The following is a 23,065-nucleotide window of genomic DNA, read 5'->3' as shown; positions in this document are numbered from 1 at the left end:
GGGGCCTCGGGTCCTCCTGCACCCCCCACTTACTGAGGCTCAGTTAAGCAGGGTGGCTGCCCAGACACCCAGGGCCAGCCTGAGGCACAGGCAAACCTCGGATGGCAGCTGCCCAGCCGCCCAGGGCTGGTCCAAGGCTCAGGTAACCAGGGCCAGCCGAGGCTTGCACTGCCAGCAGTGGCAGCAGCAGAGGAGTGACAGGGGTGTTGCCTTCCCCTGATAGCTGGGTTGCCTCTCGCTCCTGAGGGCTCCCAGACTGTGACAGGGGACAGGTCGGGCTGAGGGACGCCGCCCACTCCAGTGCATGAATTTTCATGCACCGGGCCTCTAGTATTATAATAGTTCTCTATGGGCCTGAAGAATGGGGATAAAAGAGAATACAAGCATTCATGCATACCTCCATGCATCAAAACATGCATGAATATATACATACACAATCACATGCAAATATACATGCACACATACAGAATACAAGAAAAGGAGAAACTTACATGGGCTAATGATGATAGTGTGTTATTAAATAAGGAGTTGATAAACAGAACACGCTACATCTGAGTGTAAAAATTAACAAATAAATCATCTAAATCCAAATTATTATAATACAAAAAAGGAAAAGAACAACCTAAATGTTTTACATTCACTCTATGATCAGATAAAATTTACTCTTGATCATTTTTTGAGAGATCAAAACAAAATATTAACATCTGCCTTTAATTTAGACAACTTGCCAAATCATCTTGCAGTTTCTTGGCAGGCTGATAATCATAGTGATGTAGATTTATTTTTATGTTAAGAGAAAGATATTTTAGAATTTAAAGCATTAGAAGAATATGTATGTCATAGGCAAATTTTCATAAAATTTATACTTAAATATTCTACATCTTGTTAACACATCCATAACCATTAATCTAATATTTGCTACCTTTTGTATATAAACATGTTGCTGCATCATAATGTGTGTAATTTTGTGTGTGTGAGGATAGGCTTTCTTCAACGTCATATTCAGTCATTTTATTTATTAATTACTTTTTATCACATAAAACAACATTATCTACTTAAATATAAAGAGATACATTTATGCATAGTAGAATATACTATGGGATAAATAAGATATTTCCTTTTGTAATTATATAACAGAGTTATCACAATAGAGTATGACAAGATTCACTTCTTGTTAAAAAAAAATACACATACTCCCTGAGAATTCTGTGCCTTGGTCATCATTTCACTAGCTGAGGGACCCGCCCACCCTCCAGTTGTGTTCAACCGGCTTTGGTCTACCTGTCTAGAGATTCCACGCTGTTCACTGTTTGTGGCTGCATCCTGGGTGTGTGTGGGAGGGGCCAATCCTTGTACAAGGATTGGCTTCCTCTAGCTTAGGGCTGGGGGGAAATATGTAAAAGGGCTGAGGCTCTCTGAGGTTCGCCTCCTTCAGTTAACTACTCTGCCTCCCTCTGAGGTTGCTTGGTGTTCTTCTAGAGCCTTCTGAACAAAGACTGTAACTTGAGCTCATGCTGGCCATGATCCTGAGACCCTTCCACTGGTTGTGAGTTTGGTACGGGGCGGGGGCGGGGCAGCCAGTGTCAGGAGGATGGGCTTGTGGTCTCCTACTTGCGGGTCATGCTGTCAGGCACTCAATGAGGAGAAAGCGGCCTCTACTCCTGAGCCAAGCCACTCAGTCTCACTGAAGTCTCCAACCCTACTTTCCCAGGAGGAGCAGGCCGCAGGCTCAGGGTGGGTGCAGCCAGCTGTGGCCTCTGCAGGAGCAAGACTGGACTTGGGAGGACCCATCAGTCTTAGGGCTGATGCCCCCCAGCGTGCAGGAGGAGGCCACGCACTTTGCCTTGGTCCCAGACAATAGCCTCGGGGGGACTCACACTCTGAATGTCCCATTTCTGAGCAGCCCTCCCTTTCCCCTGTGGGGCCATGCTCAGAAGGGCGGGGTATCCAGGACTTGGAAAAGCGGATCCAAACAGTCTCCCATTCCAGGGTAGTGTGGGCTGAGCTCGCAGGGGAGATCGGGTGCCCCACAGCATGATGTAGCTACACAACCCAGACACTGATTCCCAGACATAAGCCTCCCCGGGAGACACGCTCTGAGAGTGCCAGCTCTGTACAGCACTCATCTCCCTTCGCTGGAGAACTCAGCAGGACAGGGCCAGGACAGGGAGTCAGCAGGTGTGGGGATGCCGGCTGTGCGCTGGAGGTGGGGGAAGACTAGTCCCCTTTCCAAAGCCACACAGTTTAGTCACTTTCTGAGTCTCCACCAAGAGTCTCCCCAGAAAAAGGGGGCCCCTAAGGTCACTGCTGGGTGCAGCCATTAGACCCCTCCACAGAACCGGAGCAGGGAGGAGCGGTCTTGCCAGCAGTCGGGGACTGAGCAGTGCACTCCTCAGGCCGGTGCTGTAACAAAGGGAGTGCTAGTCTGGGTCTGTAGCAGATGCCTTTCTCTCCCAGGCAGACAGAATTGCCACTGATTTTCACCCCTAGGAGATATGGGAGCTCCTCTTCCTATCTCTGCTGCTCTGGGTTGGGGATCCCAGTGTAGGTTGAGACCCAAGCTCCTCTGGGGGTAGGGTTTTCTCAGCTGAGATATCCCTCTGACTTCTCAGCCCTTGCTACTGGTGGGGGTGGGGGTGGGGGGACGCTAGCTCTTAGTGCATCTCCAGTTCAGCCAGCCCTTCAGCTGGTTATTCAGGTTGATTGCTCTATAATTCAGCTGTAAATCTGGTTTGGTGCTGGAAGAAATAAGTGTAGCTCCCACCTATTCTGCAGCCATCTTAGAATTTGATTTGGGATTTTTCAAATGAAATTATGTTTTTGGTCCCAATTGATTACATAAGTAAACGATTTTTCTATTTTATTGGGTACCCGAGCATTTCATATTTAAAATCAGGAGCTATGGAGCGATAAAATTATGCAAACTTCAACATAAATAAACATAATTTGAAACAAAAGAGACAGAGAGCAGTTGCTGTGACTGTGGTAAAACAGAGAGAGACCTAAGAAAATAATGGGTTTTTTGATGCTTCTGGAAATTTTGACGATTTGTGAGAATTATTTGGTAACTAATTCTCTTTAAAATATTTCACATCATGAAGCTAATATGGTCATTGTGTTCTGGCGTACACCATATTTATTGTGAGTAATGAATTATTCTATTTCTCTGTTACTCATGAATCATTAGAATAGAATGAAAAGAGAGAGCTTGTAAGTATAGTTAAAATGATTCAATTTCTCCACTTCCAAACTATGTTATTTAATGTTCACTTTTTGACTGAAAACTTTTCTGCACTATTATTTAATGATCACTTTTTTTGTAACTTCCTCTTTGTCAAATTTGATCATTTAATTCTGACTTCAAAAACATACCAAAATAACCTCTCCAACACCATACTCACACTTTGAGAGGAGAAAAAAAAAGGTTCTAAAGTTTAGGTGAGATGAATAGTAAAATGGTTCTAATGAGAATATCTGTTTTCAGATAGCTATTTGCCCGACATGGTCATTTTCCTTTTTCTTCTTATTCTGTGTTGTCCTCGGTCTTTGTTATACAAACCTTTTTTCCTTCTTCTCCTCCCAGGTTCCCAATACAATGGGACTTGTGCTAATTAGTTTCTGCAGAGAAACACAGCCATGAGAAGTGGTGCAGAAGGTCAGTCTTGAGTTTCTTTGAAATATTTTGTTAAATCAGTAACGGCAAAGGTCATTTGAGATCTGAGTGGGGTATTGCATGTACTTATTCATCTTTAATATTTTATTGAATTTATTGGGTGACATTGATTAATAATATTATATAGCTTTCAGGTGTACAATTCTACAATACATCATCTGTATGTTGTTATTGTGTGTTCATCCTCCTTCCATCTATTTATCCTCCATTTGCCCTCTTCTTCCTCCCCCCTCTCTTTTTCCCTCTGGTAATTTAACGTACTATCATAGTACTGTTTTCTGTGGCCATGAGGTGCTTTTTTCTTTTTTTTTTTTCTCCTTTTTTCTACTGGTCTCAAGATAGTTCACGTTTGTAGAATTCTATATTTAAAATGGTCTGATTTCAATTTTGAGAATCATATGTGTTCAACACATAGACACAAAAGGTATAAGATTACTGAGTAGCAAATAGTAATGTTCTTTAGTATATAATGGTAAAGTTCAGTGAGGAAATAGTAGTTACATCCTCTGACATTTTCATATAAATATTTTGTGAAATTATGTGCTACTGAAAATGAGAAACATGGACTCACAATAAAGAATACAGTTTATTGATACAAACATTACAAAGTATTTAGCCATCATTTAGCCTAATTCCTTCACTTCGTTTATAAAATAATTCATCCATTGTTATTAAGTACCTATGCCGTTATTTCATCTCCTACAGAAGCAGCAACACTCTATTTAACATGAGCAGTAAACCTCCTGACTCTTTTAAGAGGTCTTCCATGAACATATTTATTATTTACAAAAGAATGCTCCATAAAGTCTCATTTGCCTCAGGGTATTTAAGCCATCTTTTTTCTTTACTCCTTAAAAGCCTGAAAGTTTCTTTGAATCATGGTTCTGTGGGCCTTGGAGCCTTGTCTATTTTACACCTCCACAAAAATATATATATCAACAACAAAAGTATACAATTTGCAAAGCATTTTATCTTTCTTCTATTTGTAAAAAAAGTCTATGCATTCTATTTAATAATTAACTTCTAGAACAGATGTTAATTATTAAAAGCTACTTCTTAGTTTCCCAAATTAAAAACTAACACATAAGGCGACCTGTAATCACTTCAGTTGTCTCGATCATAAGGAGGGAATATGATCATCTTGCTCCTAAACAGCAGTGACCAAATTTGACCAAGGGTAGGCCCTTTTTTGTCCACCCTAAGTGGTTACATTGTCTTTACTACACAGACTTTTGAGACAAAAAAAAACTATACTTGCTGAGGCTGAAAAAGCAGTGAGAGAGTATCAGAACATAAATGAATATTATTATGAGGAGAACTCTTTAGCCTGATTTCCATCTCTTGAATCTGAAATGTTAATTCCCTGCCTTATAATTAATTACCTAAGTCCACACAGTGAATAAAGGGGATTTCCCCCTTATCTCTAGTCATTATCAGCTAGAGTACCAAATAAATTGAAATATAAACTTATATCAAGTTCAATATTTTAAGGATATAAAATACATCAAATATATAAACCTCCCTTTTCTTGCAACCTCCATCTCTTAAAAACGCTTTACGAAATGAAGCCATAAACCTCCCTGGTCATCCATTTAGGAAACTGATATATCTCAACTTCATGTAAAAGTCGAGAATTATTTTTCAAATATGTTTAAAATGTTGAAAGAAGAAAAAATATTTCATTTAAAAATTCACTGAAATACCCACCTTAAAGAGCTGGGATTTGGTGTATAAATTACATGTTTATTAAAAATTACGAATTGTTCTAAATGAATTTTAAAGATTCTGCAGTTCACTTTAGATAAATGAAATGAGTGCCTTTGGCCACAGAACCCTCCACTGATGTGTGTGTGTGTGTGTGTGTGTGTGTGCACATAATTTGCAGAGAGAGAGAGAGAGAGAGAGGGAGAGAGAGAGAGAGAGAGAGAGAGAGATTTTCTGCAAATAAGTACACTGCTTGCATTTTTATCCCCCCCCCCGTTTATTTATTTATTTTTTTTTGCTGAATAAGAATGAATGGAGAGATCAACCAAAGGACTTGTATGCATGCATATAAGCCTAACCAATGGACACAGGCACCGGGAAGGGGGGCGGTGAGGGATGAGTTAGGGGTGGGGTGGGGGATAATGAGGGGATAAGGACACATATGTAATACCGTAATCAATAAAGAAAAAAAGTATAAAAAATAAAAAATTAATAAAACTGAGAGAACCTGTAAAAAAAATGAATGAATGGATGAATAAATCTTTAGAATGAGAAAGACTGCAAAGAGAACACAGGCCAGTACCCAACTGCAGTTGCTCCTCAGTGGTTTATTCACCTTCCCATAAGTAATACAGTCCTTTCCTAAGGCTATAATTCTTTGATCCAGATCTTGGCATAAATGACCATGTGTCTTTGTAGAAGCTCATCCTCTGGGTGCTAACTTTGGCCACAGGGCTTCATCTTGAACTCTGGTGCTGCCGCCTTGAAGGGTGGCTCCCGGGAGCTTACCAATCAGGGATGGGTTCAGGTGGTTCCCTTTCAATACATGCACAGATGGGGTTAGAAACATTTTCCTTTTAACCCTATATATATTCGTGGTCTGATTACTTACTCCTTACTTGGAAGATGAAGTTTCCAAACCACTCTCTGAAAGGAAGAAAACTCATTGCTTCTGGAGAAGGTTGTATTCATCACTTAGGAGGATTCAAAGATTACTTTTTAAGCATATTTCTTTCTGGCAAAATTAAAAAGAAACTTCCCTATCAGAGAATCCTGTATTATGAAGAAATTCTTATAACTGCATTTATTGGAGATCTAATAATTCATTCAGTTTCCCTGTGAAATAACCCAAGCAGAATTATTCATTATGATTAATACAATGTAGTCTGTAATCATTAAAGTGCTATTAAATATTACTACATTAAAAGAATAGTTACAATATGCATATGATATTCTGAAGTTAGATGCCTATTACTTCAATTCATGTGCTCAAAGGATATGTATCATTGTATATTTTGCATATTGACTAGAATATATTCATTTTGAGTTTCACATGTTGAGTGAGTCTGGATCTTGTGATGTGATGTATTTTTAAAAATATGTTTAGAGTGTTTACTGTGTATCAGGCATTTAGGACACAGTAAAATAATTGTTGTTTAAATGTTTAGGTGTCAGGGATACGATGGGGAACCAAGACAAAAATCCATGCCCTTGCGGAGCTAGCATTATAGTCATTTACTCTTTTTTTTTTTTCATGTCCTTTTAAAGTATATTATGTGGTCTTTTATGTGAGTAACTCATAATTCTTAAATCATAAATGGTGAGATTGTACTCATTGCTGTGTAAGTAATAGTTTATTCTAAAGTGTAAGTGACAAGTAGCTTCCCATGAGTAGAATTTGAGACTCGGTATCTTAAATTTTAGATCATCAATTACAGAGTAACAACACTACTGCTCAAAACACTTACCTCTAACTTTTTCATTAGTCATTCTGATGGGGCTCCACATCTGACAGGAGAAGACAGCTTTATCTTCTTCTGAGGAAAGCTGAGGGATCTGAAATATAAAATGCCACCAATTACATGACTAAAGTTATCAAATACACAGTGAATACCATTTGCCACCAATTTGAAACATTCTCATTAATAAATGATAAAATCTCTTATAAATGTTAATATCTTCCTTAGCAAGTAGCTTTTATCAGTTTTCTTAAAAATTTTTGATAGATAAATATATTGATGAATGACTGAGGTGCAGGAACCATGGTTTTCAAAAGTGCATAACCAGTGCAAGCAGCTCATACCCACTTCCTTGGTCCATTGAGAAATAGTGAAAAAATTCTTGTTTAAAGGAAGCTCAACTAGTTCCACCTTTTTCTATATGTAATTTGTTAGAAATCTGTCTTCAGTCTTATGAATAAATATAAGTGCATAATAAGGAATTTACTTTAAGTTCTGAAATGCATTTTGCTAGGGCTGTGATCCTTATAACAGCATGAAGATCCAAGAAAACAAAACTTGAGTCTGTGGCCTTTCAATATTATTTGTTTCCATAACTATGGCTATTTATATTTGAAAAGTTCTGTACTAGAGATAGATCAGCACAGTTATATAAACTTCAAAAAGGATCACTGGGGTCAAAGTTGAGAGCTTTATCAATCACTGTGAGAAAAATTACCTGGAACTTGAAAATAGGAAAAGATTACCAGGTATTCCCTCAGCACTGGGCTTGTACCTTTGATTAACTTTATAATGGCTGGGCTGTTTTATAGCATGGTTGGAGAAGAGGTTAATTGGAAGATTTTTGTCTGGTAGAGGTGAAAATAAGTTCATTATGGTGTAACAGATAAACTTTATAATTTTAGTTTATTGTAACTAATTTTATACCAACCTTGGCTATCTTATTTTAACATTTCTTTACCATACTCTTTAGGTTGGTTTGACCATCTTAATGGTTTACTATGTGATAATTTTAATACAATCTTGGGCACGCGCTTGTGTTATATTTGTATAAAAACACGTTTTTAAATATTTTGAAAAATCATGCTTTTACAAGATTTAAACCCTTTTTACTTACTACCTATTCTATTTATTTCTATGGGTCTTGCCATCTCTTTTCACTGGGCTCTAAATGGAAAGCATGGCATGACTAAAGTCGGCACAGTAAGCCTAGTCCCACCACTAACTCCTTATGTAACCCCGAGTAACTCAACTCCTCACCTGAAAATGGTGAGATCATACTAGTTGGTGTGTAAGTGTGACTTCTAAAGAATACATGAAAAGTAGTCTCCCATGGGTATAATTTGACACTTGTTTCTTAGTTAAATTTTAGAACATCAGTTGCAAAGGATAAGCAACGATTCATTGGATATCAGGCTTCCGGCAGTTCAAACTATATTCACATGAGACGTATACAAGTATTCTTTTCAATCAGTACATATTTTTATGCTACTTCTGTACAGAGCTTACCCTGATCACTCCAGCTTGAAGCAATACCTCCCTCCTTCAAAACTACAGTTACACTTTATATACTCCTTTACATGTCATATAATTTCTCTGTGTGTGTTTACCCCCATCTAACGCAATTACAAATAGGAAGCAGTGGAACAAAAAAATGAGTTTTGATTTGGATTAAGACAAAATAAAAATAACCAAATAAAACAAAAAGGCCTCCCTTATTCCACATGTAAAACCTGAACTCCTTAGATGTCATATAATGGCCTTCACCATCTGCATCCAATCCAGATTAATTTTATTCCACATCTTTTCCAGTTAATTTTATTCCACAACCACAGTGGGAATTTGTGGTTTCCTTAGCATGTTTACTGTCATATTTTGGGTTTTTAAAAATATATTTTTACTGACTTCAGAGACGAAGGGAGAGGGAGAGAGAGATAGAAACATCAATGATGAGAGAGAATCATTGATTGTTGCCTCCTACACACCCCCCACTGGGGACAGAGCCTGCAACCCAGGCATGTGCCCTGACCGGGAATTGAACCATGACCTCCTGCTTCATGGTTGAAGCTCAACCACTGAACCGTGCCTGCTGGCATACCTTGGAACTTTATATTGTTCCCTTGGCCTAACGATATTTCTCACCATCTTCACTTGAAAAAACAAAATCAATGTAAAAGACAAAGCCAAACTAAAGTAAGATTTTTTTATTGTCCTGGCCAGTTTATTGGAGCATTGTCTGGTGCACCAAAAAGTTATGGGTTTGATTCACAGTTAGGGCACATAACTTGGTCTAACAGTGGTTCTCAACCTTCTGGCCCTTTAAATACAGTTCCTCATGTTGTGACCCAACCATAAAATTATTTTTGTTGCTACTTCATAACTGTAATGTTGCTACTGTTATGAATTGTAATGTAAATATCTGATATGCAGGATGGTCTTAGGCGACCCCTGTGAAAGGGTCGTTCGACCGCCAAAGTGGTTGCGACCCACAGGTTGAGAACCGCTGGCTAGGATTTGATCCCAGTTGGGGCGCATACAGGAGGCAATGATAGATATTTGTCTTTCACATTGATGTTTCTTTCTCTTTCCCTTCTCTCTAAAATCAATTAAAAAAAAACATATCCTCAGGTCAGGATTAATAAAAATAAAAGCTTTGTTTGTGAAGCTATTTTTTCCTTCCAACTTTATTTAATATTATAGCACAGCCTAAAGGTTAATTGTGTACTATTTTTCAGTCATATAGTCTCCAAAGTATGAAATGTCTTCATATTTTATGAAAATAAAGTAATAAATAATAATAATAATAAATGAATGAGTGGGTGACTGTAAAATATACCTGTAATTTTCACTAAAAATTGGCTACCTATTTACTCTTTACTGGCTACATAATAATCTTCTGTCCATTTTCCATCACTAATTTGTAATTAGATTATGCACTCTACAGTGCACATGGTCACATACTTTCCCCCCCCCCCTTCTTCATGTTTTCACCCTTGTTTTATAATTTACAAATTTCCTAGCAAATCATTCTGTTCCCTGGTTAGTAGTCTAGTTACTTTATGAGACTTTGGTTTCGGAGGTCTTATACCATTTCCTACTTCTTTCTTTCCAGTGAACACCCCTTATTTGTGGTCCTCCTTTCCCAGACACCATTTGTCTGGTTGTGGAAGCACGGTATCCTGGCCATGGGACCTTCAGGTCTTGGTTCCATGCAGCTATGGAAGCCTGTTCACTCAAAGACTTGCCTCCCATCCAACTTCCCATAGCACATATCTTAGTTTGTAAGCTTCCTTCTGAGTAAGAGCAACAATTCTCAATGGCCGCAGGAGATGGAGGGAGTATATGAAATGGCATTCTTCAAGGAAAGATGTAACAATATTTACTAACCTACCCAGTTCCTGCTGCATCCAGTCCTTATTCTGACATGTCTCTCTTTTTCCCTTGTCCTAAAGAAGTGGACCTTAGTAACTATTAGAAAGTTAATAAGAGAAAATGTTCAGATATATATATATATATATGGAACTTGGGAAAGAAGTGAAAGACTCTTTAGTATAATGAGAAAAAAAAAATGGTGAGTGAACCAAAACTGGATGTAGCCACTGATTAGCCACAGAAAGGTTTAGATCAGGTCTACAGGTCTTCTTACTTAATGGATTACGGTTAAAGAATATTGAAGCTGGGTTACAGATATTATTAGGGTGAAAGTTGAGAAAGTAGAGAGGAATAAAGAAAGAAGTCTAGCTTTCACAAATGTTAAAAATGATAAATAGAATTAATAAAGTAGCTGCTACTTACTACAGGCTTTATATTCATTATGTCTTCTTATTACAATTATCAAATAAAGCATTAATTTTATTTTTACGGACTTATGAACTAAACTTGGTGGGGAGGGTAAGTCTCCAGGCCAAGGTCACACTGTGATGCAGACTCAGGTTCATTTCTGTTCTTCAACTTGCACTTTGTGCTTTCCATAGCACCAGCTAATTCATGCTAAATTGATGACTCTCCTAACTTGGTGACCTTCAAATATGGTAACTGTTGTTTGAGTCACAAGACATAATAGGAAAAGAAATAGAATCTGTGTATATAGATTGTGCTACTAATAAAATTACCTCAAACATTTTAGTGAGAATAAGTGGTTAATTAGTCAAATTTAACTGATTAATGATAGGAGAAATGTTATTCAGATGACTAATATTTAAAGCCATAAATATATGCTTCTCTATTTCCAGGGCTAACTTAATATTTCATATGCTTAGTCAATGATGGATTTCCTTGGTTTGCTACTTGGCTTACCTTAAAGTGTTACAAAGTTGAGTGCCAGTGATTCTTCCCATACACTAATGACTAACAGTTACTGAATTTTTCCCTGGGCTAGGAACTGTGTTAAGCTCTTATATGGATTATTTCATTAATGCTCACAAGTAATTTATGAGTTGGATAATATTATTATTCCTACTTTATTTGTAAAGGGGGCTCACAGACTAAGGAACATGTCTGAGACTCTACAGACAAAACTACATTGGACACACACTATTGAATCATAAGGCCATCAGGTTAATTCACACACTGAGTAAAATTATCTTAATCTCAAACATTAAGATAATGTCATCTCACTTGAAAAGAAATGTCATTTATAAAACAAATACATTAAAACCACCATTCTATTAGGAAAATTAGAACATAATGAACACTAGTGCAAGAAAAGTTCCATGTTTAGAAGGTTGCTTTTACTAGAATTTTTTTATTCTGTACTACAAAAGCTAAAATGGTAGAAACCTCTAGCTATTTAAGTTAAGGCATTTTTAGATAAAACAAAATCATGTATATGAAAATAGTGTACCATACAAACACTGTATACATGTGTAATGTTTCTCAGCATGACTGTGCAATTTTTACAGTTACCATCAGTGACAATGGTTGTATCCATAGCAACAGGTGTTACAAATATACTGAATTGTTATAAACTCTCTGGGCTTAGAGATTTTGTTCATCCAGGTTTAAAAAATATTATTTTAATAAAAAATAGATAAACACAGCCTCTATATAAATATGAAAATTAACAACATTCTAAGGTTTGATTTTGGTTTATTTGTTTGTTTTATATATAAAATATTTTTAGGACTTTTGAATAAAGGTGTTTTTCCTTTATACTAAAATTTACCTCATTTAACCTCAGAGTTTGGTTGGTTAATTTCAGGTATGCATTATTGTGCTTGACTTTTAAAATACTAACACGGATTCAATTTCTAACATCAATTATTTTCACTGGTTTCTTGTGTAGATTAAAAGTCCACCACAAAAATGTAATTTCAGCACTACTACCAGTTAGCCTTGGCACTCACTTACAAATCCCAACTTTGAAAATTTTCTTAAGTTTTAATAGCCTGACTGTGAAAATCACATTTCTCAAATGATATTATTTAGTTACTGAAAATGTTATACAACATAATGTCAGCAGCACATGCAGATTTCTCCTTTCTGCCTTTCAGATGCTGGCACTTGTGAGTTAATAGGAGCACATGAGGGCCCTGGGCCCTGGAAGACACCGTGTTCCCCCCCTCACCGGGTCGGAAAAATCTCAGAAGCCGTGTTCTTGAGACTCACTTGCAACACCTCCAGAAATTCTCCTATTGTGCTGACTGCCTGGCTTATTTACCTCTAGTCATTATTTTTCTTTCTACAGTTCTGGATAGGAAGGAGGGCCGAGGAAGATTGGAGAAAGGGGAAAGCATGCCATTACATCTTGGAATTAATTTTTCTATGCTATGCTATAGATTGTACAGCTTTCTAAGTAGCTTTCCTCTCTCTCTCTCTCTCTCTCTCTCTCTCTCTCTCTCTCTCTCTCTGTCTCTCTCTCTCTAATAGGAAATTATTTAATATCATTTTGATTTTGGCTTTTTTTTACAATGAAAATTTTAGAGGAAGGAAGGAAGTGAGAGAGGAAGGCAGGGAGAGAATATTTTCTCTACCTTCAGTAGCTTAATAAAAAGTGAAAACTATGGCCTAGCTGGTTTGGCTCAGTGGATAGAGTGTTGGCTTCTGGACCAAAGGTTCCGGGTTTGATTCCAGTCAGGGTACATACCTCAGTTGCAGAATCCTCCCCAACCCAGGCCCGGGACAGGACGCAGGCAGGAGGCAACCAACTGATGTGCTTCTCTCACACTGATATTTCTCTCTGTCTTTCCCTCTCCTTTCCACTCTCGCTAAGAAATCAATGGAAAAATATCCTTGGGTGAAAATTAAAGAGAAAAAAAAGCGAAAACTCTGGAGCAATAGTAAAACTTTACTGCACTCATCCAATGTCAAACTCACTCCAAGCAGGAAAAGAGGAAAGGTTCTACAATTTAGCAAAGGCAGAAAGGCCATGGAAAGATAGTAGCCAAAGGTTGACCCCCTCTTTCCTGCCCCCTCTTTGGGCGCAGAGCGCCACGAGCCAGAGGACATGGGCCAGGTGGGGACAGGAATAAAAAAAGATAGTAGCCAAAGACAAACTTTATACTAGGTTGTTATATGCTTGTTAACTTCAACAATAGATTGTGAGCTCATGAGCATGCAGAATAAAATCATTTATGTTTTATTTTCTGCCCTTCTCCCCCCATCATTATCCCCAGCACAATGACTGGCTAATCTATCAGATGTCCACTGTGCAACTCCAATTAGAGAGGAAGGATGGCTATCAGTTAAAAGAGAAACATCATTATCAATATATTCAATGATGCCTAGCAAGTATTTGAAGTTTTAGAACATCTTAAATATCAAAGAATGTTGGAGAACAGTTATATACATTAGCAGAAGTCATTTAGAATACACAGTGTCCATGTCATTATTTAAATTAGCTGGAACACTATGATTAATATGAGAAGGAAGACTTCAGTCAAGGTTAGGAATGGGAAAAATCCTTAATTGCATTTTTACTTTTTTGTGTGGTACCAAACATGAGAAAAGACAGAACTATGATGTTTCCAGAGTATTTTTTTCTAAAGTGAAAATGGAGTTTTAGATTCTATCAGTATTGCCCAGGTCCCTTGCAAACTCAAAGCGGTTAACTGGGCCAAGCCTTAGTGGCCTCAGGGGCCTCCCTCAAACGTGGATGCTAATCCTCCCTCCTCAGAGGGCATGAGCTTCCAGCTAAGCCCTCGTTTCAGATGGCATGGTCTCTCCCTGCCGTGGCAGGAAAAAGAAGCATGGACACACAAAGAAAAGCCACTGAGGCCATGGCTGATCTGCCGCTCTCCAGCGTTTCCTGAATCCACTGGTGTCCAGTGCTTTTCCTTTTAATAGAAGAATAAAACTTCAAGGAAGAAATCCACAAGTTGTCTAGCTTTCTTTCTACAATGTTTGAGATTTTGAAGTAACCAGTGCTTGGAAGCAAGCAAGCACTGTGTCCCTGACTTGTAGATTTTGGGAACACTGATGGTCTAAAAGGCTCAAGGGTTTCCTGACCCAACAGAACAATCTTTTTGCAGCCATAGGGAGAGTATCGGGCTTCTCTTATGTGCAACTGACAATTTCTTTCCCTCATTGCAGCTGGGGTGAGGCGCTTAGACAGAGAAATGCCCTGCTATACTTTTCACAAGTGAAGGAACAGCAGGGTTTGGAGAGAGAGCCCCCGTTTCTTGCCACCAATCCTATTACAGGTGGCAGCCTGCTCCTAGGAGAGTCTGGCAGCTTGGAGGAAGCTGTTGGTTGGAAGCAAAGGATAAATAAGGTGACCTGCAATTCCTATCTGGCAGAAATTTTTCCTCAGCTGAGTAAAATAAAAATAGGAATGCCAATTCCTGCCACCTGTAGTAGACATCGTGGAACAATGACCTTCAAGCTATACATTTATTGATACCTAGATTCTGTCACTGTCATGAGAGCAGGTCCTCAGCTCATTTCCAAGGGGTTAGGAGAGCAGAGGCATCTGAGATAGGCGCTAGATAGTATGCTGGGAAAAGCAATTGGGCAATCTAATGGGTTTCTGTTACTAATGTTATCCATAGACAAGCAGCAGAGTTATTAAATGAGTGAATGTTAAACATGCAGAAATTCAACCCTGACCGGGTGGCACAGTTGATTGGAGCTTCGTCTTGTACACCAGAAAAGGTGGGGGTGTTTGATTCCTGGTTGGGGCGGGTCCCTCTCTCTCTATCTCCCTTGCTCTCTTCCTCAAATCAATAAAAACATATACTCAGGCGAGGAATTAAAAACAAACAAACATACAGAAATTCAGCCTCTGCCTCCCCCAGGTTTTGAGGAATCATAGTCTGAATTTTAACAAACATACTTACTGTGTTATTTATATGCTCACTAAAGTTTGAGATTGACTAACTCAGGATAGTAAAAGAGCTAGGCAAGCTGTGGGAGGTAACATCAACCAGCTTCCCTAATTGTCATGTACACTAAACTCAGCAACTGCAGAGCACATGTTCTCTTTGAGTAGAATATTCATTGTTAGACCATACACCAGCCTCAAAACAAAACTCAATAAATTTAAAGCACCTAAACCAGATTTATTTTTATTGATTAAAAACTTGTTGTGTATCTATTTGCTTAAAAATTAAAGATTCGAGCATAAATATGTATAAAAGCAGAACTGAAATCATATATTAAATTAGGAGGGTGGTGATACCACTAGATATTCCAGATAAAATGATTACCACAATTGCATCTTGAACTGGACTAATTTTCCTAAGAGTGAACATGAAAGGAAAGATGAATTTTTGTTATGTAACTTTTCTTTTTACAATAAAGACTATACAACTTGATTTGCAGGACAAATTTTTCTGAGAACTAATCACAGAAATGTCTATTAGATAGTAATTTATAAAAAGCAATTTATAAAACACAGTGAACACATTTTCAAATATAGCTTCACAAAATTCTATATTTCTAAACTTTAGCAGTGATAAAGTTGAAGAAAAAGTATGTAAGTAATTTGATTTATGTAGGTTATGTTAATTTAGTAGCTCAAATAAATTGAGACATAAGAAAAAGTCATCCCACTGAGATTGCATTGCAGATTGTGTGTATACATGTATATGTGTATGTGTGTGCACGCATGTGTGCGTGGGGGCCTTCAGTTGATTTCCCATGCCTTTCGGAGTGTTGAAACTTCTACAGCTCTATACCTATCATCCTTCTCACCCTGAAGGCATCCAATATGGTTTCCTTACATTTATAAAGATGTGCTTTAGTTCACTCATATAAACGAGGGCATGTTGTTAGAGGAACATGTATAGTCTCTCAAGTCAGAGCCCAAAGGTTTAATAGTAGAGTTCACTAACTCTACTACTAAAGCTGTGAAAGTTCAGCAAGTTCTGGACACACAGCTTTGTCATAAGGAAAAGTTAAGTGTCTGTACTTGGTGGGATGATATTAAGAATTAAATAACATACATGTATACAGAAACAACTTCTTAAGTTATAAAATATATGAAAATCACTTACCTAGAAACAATGAAATGAAAATAAATTCAAAAACCTTGATTAAAAGAATTATACATCTATACATTTGGATATTATATAATCAGCAAAATACATGTTTTGGACAAGGGGAAATTCCAGTTATAAAAAATTAATATAAAAATTATAAATTTTAATTTATATATATATATGGAATCTAGATGCATCACACACTTCCCTATCATGCATAGTTGACTAATGTATTTCAATTAGTTTACCTAATTAAAATTAGCACTTTGCCCTTTCTGTTCTAGTTCCCACCAGCCTATGTGGAATCCTTAGCTTTGTGTGAACAGACGTCTTGCGTCTTAGTTACCTCTGGAAGACCCCAAGGCTACCTCACATGTGATCAAGCCTGTCAAATCAGTGTCAGTTAAGTAACGGTGCTGTCCTCCCTTTGTTTTTCTGCTACAGATTTTCTTTTATGCTATTCTTTACTCGTGAAACTCCTCAAGAAAATTCACAATTGCCACCACACCTGTGTATGGATTGTGCTTTTTTTTTTTTCAGACCCTCCATAAGACTGCAGCCTTGGAGGTGGCTGAAGTGGGCAGAGTCAAGTCTGCCTCAAATCTGTGCCACACGTTGTCATTGGGTCCCGATGGAGCACTAATTGGAATTTTTCCCCAAAACATTTTCTTTAGCTTTTAATCTTACTGGCTCTTCTCATTGGGACTCAAAACCAGAGAGCCAGAGAGAACACAGATTTCAACCTTTCCCACCCATAGATACCTTTACTTAATGCTATGCACCAGAACAAACAAAACCTTCTTCCCCTCTAATTCTACCTTGGAATAACATTTTAAAGCCCTCATGTTTATCAGCTCTGCAAGAAGACATGAGGCCTCTCCACTATCCTTTAACCTTCCAGATGGATTAGCCTACCATTTCTCCTAAAACATGCTTGTCTGTTACCACTAGTCCTGGGTTGTGAGATTTTTTTATTTGTTTTTGGCATGTTCTTATTTTCTGACTAATCTAGAAGGAACATTCAAATTTAATTATGTGAAAACATTCCAGTAGAAAAGGGGAGTAAACTCATAAAAAAAAAAGGGAGAAGCCCAGCTGGCATGGTTGAGCATCTGGTCACACACCCGGGTTGTGGACTCCATCACCAGTGTGGGGTATGCAGGAAGCAGCCAATCAATGATTCTCTCTCATCATTGAAGTTTCCATCTCTCTCTTCCTCTCCAAAATCAATAAAAATATATTTTACAAAAGCGGGAGAAACCCAAGTTGATTTAATTTTTACTGCCACAGTTTTTTGTTTGGAAATCTTTATGCACAATCAATATTCTTGTTTTTTTTTTTTTTTTAAAAAAGGATATTTTCAAGTCCTAAAATTTGGCCATGTAACTTAAATACAAGTGAAGATACATACTTGTATTTCTATTTAGACTTCTGAGACAGCTATGTTTGTTTGTTTTTTAAATACCATAAGACAGAGTAAGTCCCTATTCCTTGTGGATTTATTTATTCTGAGATATCACTAAAATGATTTCACTGAGCAAAATCCAATTCTACAAGAACATGATCAAACAAAATTCTTCTTCATTCTAGTTCAGAAATGGGGTTCTAAATTCAATTTGCTATTAAGATCATTTCATTTCAAAAGTCACTCAAATAAATTTTATACATTTCCTTTTATTATTTTAAATGTTGCAATTGACTCTTTGAAATACATATTTTCTTTTGGGACTACATTCTCATTAATAGCAGATTTTGAAAGCCTCAGGATTAGAACCAATAATATACTGGCTCATTATTCATTAGACCATGTAATGGCCCTGGTTCTTGCCTAACCATTTACTGAGGGATGTTACAAAAAGGACAAACGAAAGGAATTTATTGTCGCCAAAGGTATCTTCTGTGTTAATATGAGCCAATAATTTTGGAGGAGGACTTTGCTTTCCAGAAATATGCCTCCCACCTGTCCCATCTGCTCTCCTGTCTCAGTAGTGATATTAGTGAGTATTTTTAGGTTTTGCCAATCAATTGTTTTTTAAAATAAAAAAACAACAACAATTAGTAAAACTGAATGCTACCAGTCATGATGGATGAAAATGCCTTAACTATTAATTTCCAAAGGAATATTAAGGCCAACTCCAGCTCCTTCATTAGTATGTAATGTGAATGTGAGAGAAGTATCACTAGCATGATAGAGACAATTAAATGCATTAACTCCAGGCTCAGGCTAGTAAGGTTTAATTCTACTTTCCTTTCACTCATTTGGTGTGTGTCCTTTGGCAGTTTTATTAGTTTCTGACCACATTGATTTTCTCATTTACAAAATAGAGATAAGGATGGTGATGTATGTAAAGTATCTGACACATACTAAATAAACATAGAACTGTTTGCTATTATTACATGAGGTACATTATATTTAAGATGTAATATTTATAGCACATATAATCTGTGTGGCTTTTATATTGATAAAAGCTAAACTTTATAAGTGGGAATTTGTAATGTATGGATAGCCTTAATATATCAGTTTCATAATGAAAAACTGAAGAAGAAAATTTTATTAATCACCATTGAAACTTATCTTCTAGCATTTCTTCAATTGGCATGTTTCAACTTTAAAATTATCAGTAAAACAGTGATTTTTAATAAATAAATGACACTTTTAAAATATAGAAAAGCCTATAATAAAAGTTATCATTGTGTATAATTTAATCTACAATTTATCATGGGCTTATTTTTTTAGGAGGTTTTTGTACATGATTCCTTCCCTTTTGTTTAAAATGCTATCAGTTATGCCTGCCGGAAGCCAGTTCCAGCAGGTCAGCAGGGCTGAATCATCTGGAAATGGCTGAGAGCATTTCCCCAAACTGAAAAGGATGCATTAAATGATTGCTTGCTGCCAGACAGCTCAGGGCATTTCAATTTACATGTTATTGCCTCCTACTGGCCAAACACCTGAACAGCCGTAGGCAATTCTCCACTGACAATGCTTCTGTATACAAACCCTGGCCTTTGATGTGTATCTACCTTGCCTTAGGACAAATGGTGTTAATAAATAGCAAGGGGTCCTGAGACAAGGAGAACTTAGTTCCTTTAGCTAAGTCTCCTCTGACTCCCCATAATGCCTTTCAAAATTATGTTTCGTCTCTGGACTCTTGATTAATCTATGCACAGCACCTTCTGCAGATTTCTTAACCCTTCTAGATGCTGTATCAAGAACCACTGGCATAATATGCGATATGCAATATGTCAAAAATGTTTCTCAAAAAAGCAACTCAATCAAACACAAAAATTTTGTTCGACTTTTTAAAAATGAGCACTGCTAATTTTACAACTCTATGCAGAAAGGCATTGTTTTCCAGTGCACTTGCCTAAAATGTTCATATAACTTAGATACGCATTTCAGAAAATTTATCTTCCACTCATAATCCTAGCAAGATAATTGATAGAACATGATAAATTTTAAAATATGTTTTGGGATTAAAATAAAATTACTGTCACTGAAAGCCTTCATCACTTGTGCATGATTTAAAATGTTGATTAATGATAAGTTGTATTTCCTACCCTGGCTGAGTTACAGTCAAGTACAGACCACTTAAATAAAATTTTTACCAAATGTCAGAAACCACTTTTCATATCTATAATAATAAAAGCACAATATGCTAATTAGACTGGACATTGTGCTAGGGGGAGGAAATGAAACATGAGAAACTTACTGAATGTGTTGGGGGGAGGGACTGCGGGATGGAAGGGTTACTGATTGTGTTAGGGTCAGGGACCGTAGAAGAAAAAATGCTAGATTTTCTTAAGAAAAACAATGTGTTATGATTAAATCCAGCCAGGTGTGACTCTGTTTACCTCCCCTTTGTGCTTATGAACTTTCTGTGAACTTCTAAGGAACAGCTAATGAAATGCTTTGTATTTTTTTTTAACACTGTTTTGCTATAAAGGATCATACTGCACCCTTGGTCTCTGCCACATGCTGCAAGGCTTCCAGAGGGGAAGGTACGTGCTGTGGTCAGTTGGCCAGCTTAATAAAGGCTCTTAAATTTAAATTCTGAGTCGGTGGTCTCTCTCGCTGAACAGCCTTAAGCCTCATTTTTTTCAAGTTAGTCAAACATTTTGTTCCTTTCTAATATGCACATGAATATAACCCATATGTAATTTCCACTGGCACCACACTCCCCTAGATTTATTATCCTCAAACCAGAATTTTGTGCAGCTCTATACTGATTTATCTTATAGACTTATTCATTATTCTGTTTTCAACAACTGTCACCATTTCTCTAGCATCTATAAGTTTAAGTTTAATAGCACCTAAAAATTGATGTCTAAAAGCTATATTCTAATTCCTGCCATGCCATCATATGCCACACCATTTTTCTTATTGTTCTTAAGCAAATATTATGTATTCACACTTCCCTGTTTCTACCATGATTTGATTGCAAAGACTTACCAGTTTAATTCTTATCCAGCCCTTAAGAGCCAGTGATCACAGTAACCTAATATAACTGGCACTAATTATATTTTCTACTTTCACAGAATGTATGGAGTCTTATAGCTTTATAGCATACATATCTCAGTTCTCTAAATAGTTTAAGAATGCCTTGAGAACAGGTATTTCTTTTGACATTCTACTGAATAACATAAGCAAATATCATGAGATAAGTATGTGTGGTGTTATTACTTTCTTTCTTTATTAGGTTATTTGCCTATAAATCCCTTAATAACTTCAATAGCAGCAAGAGCATTGTCCAAAAAGAAACCAAAAAGTATTCATGAAAAGAAAAAATAATGAGTTTTTCATCACAGGAGATACTTAAAAACTGGTGTTTAGACTAGATCTCAAGTTCCCTTTTATATTTTTTATCTTTTTAATTGTTGTGTTGCTTAAAGTATTACAAAGAGTATTATATATGTCTCCTTTTTTTTTCTCCCCTTGACCTTCCCCTAGCCTCCTATACCCCCCAGTGTCTTGTGTCCACTGGTTATGCTTATATGCGTGCATACAAATCCTTCGGTTGATCTCTTACCTGCCCCCACAACCCTCAAGTTCCCGTTTAGATAAAGAATATTATTTTAAAATTAGGAAGGAGAGTCTTTTTTTCTCAAAGAGGTCTTAACATTAGCCTTGATTATTTGAGGAGAATTGAAGGAAGGTAAAATTTTAAGAATTTAAACAGAGGCCAATGAAAACACACTCATTAATAGTATTCCTCGATATTAAGTTAAATGTAAATATGACTATGTTTTTCTTATTTATTTTTCCCTGCATATTTTTTCTCATTTCTTAGATCCAGAAGAAATACTCTGCTTAACAATAAAAAGGAAACCCCTCTAGGCGGAGGAGGAATAACAAAAGATGATTTAAAAAAAAAAATCACAAATAGCCTGGCCTGTGTGTCTCAATGGTTGAGCATTGACCCATGAACCAGGAGGTCACGGTTAGATTCCCAGTCAGGGCACATGAAAAAAACTTCTATTTTAGATTATAGTATTTTCTCTTATTCTATTGGCATAGAATCATTGCTTACTAGTCACAGCTAGATGATGTTGGACCTTGAGTGTCCTCTGTGTGCAACTGTCATGTTTTGCCCTTTTACCCTGTTTTATTAATAATAATTTTAAAATTAATCTTCCCTATTTCCTAAAATATAGCTATTCTTGCTTAGCAATCATTTTAGAAAGGGGGGGGGGGGAGAAAACAGTCCTTTGTTCAAATCGTCAAATTCTGAATACCACCTAGGGTCAACAGGAGGATGACATATGCTAAAGAATTATATAATTGAAAGAAAGAGAACAAAGGTATTAAGAGAAAGGTCTCAAAAATGAATCTCTGACAGGTTTCTGAGAAAGAAGCAGCTGGATGCTCATGGCAATAAAACTTAGTGGAACCTATTGGTAAAATATGGTGACATATTTTTATTTATTTATTTAAAAAAAATTTTTATTGTTGAAAGTATTACATACCTCTCCCTCTGTGCCCCCCCCCCTTAATCTCTTCCAGCTCTCTCCTGTCCTTTCCCCATTCCCAGGCCATCACCACTCCATTGTCCCTGTCTATGGGTTACGCATATATGCATACAAGTTCATTGGTTGATCTCTTCCCCCCCACCCTCCCCTACCTTCCCTCTGAGGTTCAATAGTCTGAACAGACTGCTGACAAACGTTTTTAATATGTTCAAGAGTATAGTCAGTCAGCAAGCAGGTTTCAAAGTGCTTGAAGATATTTAACAAGAGAATATGATGATTTGAAAGACTACATTTATCAGACAACAATGATAGCTATATTTTATTTTTTAAATTAACTTTATTGGGATGACATGAACATATAGGTTTCAGCTGTGGGTTTATATGTTACAAGATCTGTATATTGCACCATGTGCCCACCACCCCAAGTCAGATCTTCTCCTGTCATCATATATTAGGACCTCCTTCTACCTCCAACTCCAATAGCTGTATTTTAAATGCTATCTTTCATTTAGGATTTAAGAAATGCAACATTAGGAACATTGTTGCTCTATCTGTACATTTTG

Source organism: Myotis daubentonii, chromosome 8, assembly GCF_963259705.1.
Source record: "Myotis daubentonii chromosome 8, mMyoDau2.1, whole genome shotgun sequence".
NCBI classification, from domain to species: Eukaryota; Metazoa; Chordata; class Mammalia; order Chiroptera; family Vespertilionidae; genus Myotis; species Myotis daubentonii.
This window is presented reverse-complemented; position numbering follows the sequence as displayed.